Raw genomic sequence first — 701 nt, 5'->3', positions numbered from 1 at the left:
GCAAAATATTAAACGTAGGAAAAGTTTTGCTGGCCTCAAAGCGTGTTCCCCGTGTATTTCTTATGGGAGGACTAAAAATCCCTCTGCAAATTCCAAAAACACACCGAATTTTTTTTTCAAAATGATTTTTTATAATGAAGAAAAATTCGAATTTGGCGCCTTTTTTTTACAGTAGTATCAAAACAACACGAATATTCAAAAAATGTTATCAGAAATTAAATAGGATATACTTACGTTTATAGCTTAAAATTAACTAAACATGACCGAGTGATCGACTACTGGTGTAAAGTCGACTACTGGTACATTCACCCTACCTAGGTGCCTAATTTAGGTAATACGAGTAAGTACTTAGGTACCTATAATACCTAGGTATACGAGTACGGATGCATTCATACTAAACTTCCTTTAAATATGTTTTGCTTGTTTGATATGTGGACAGCATTCAGCAGAAAAGAACCTTCCATGAAGAGAACTGCCTGATTTCAGCTTTCTAGGTGTTGTGGTTCTAGAGATAGAGCGATCAGTGTGTGAAATGTGAATGGATCTCGTTCTTATAATATAAGATTGGGCTGTTGCAAGGAAAAGTTTTAGTTTAGAATTAAATTTAATCAGAATTTATCTCATTTTCACCACTAGTTCTCGATCACCTGTTCTAGTTGTTGATCATGCATTGCACTAGTTGTCGATCATTTGTGATTTCA

This window comes from Diaphorina citri, unplaced genomic scaffold, assembly GCF_000475195.1.
Source record: "Diaphorina citri unplaced genomic scaffold, Diaci psyllid genome assembly version 1.1 scaffold3336, whole genome shotgun sequence".
Classification (NCBI taxonomy): Eukaryota; Metazoa; Arthropoda; class Insecta; order Hemiptera; family Psyllidae; genus Diaphorina; species Diaphorina citri.
Note: the sequence above shows the minus strand (reverse complement) of the source record.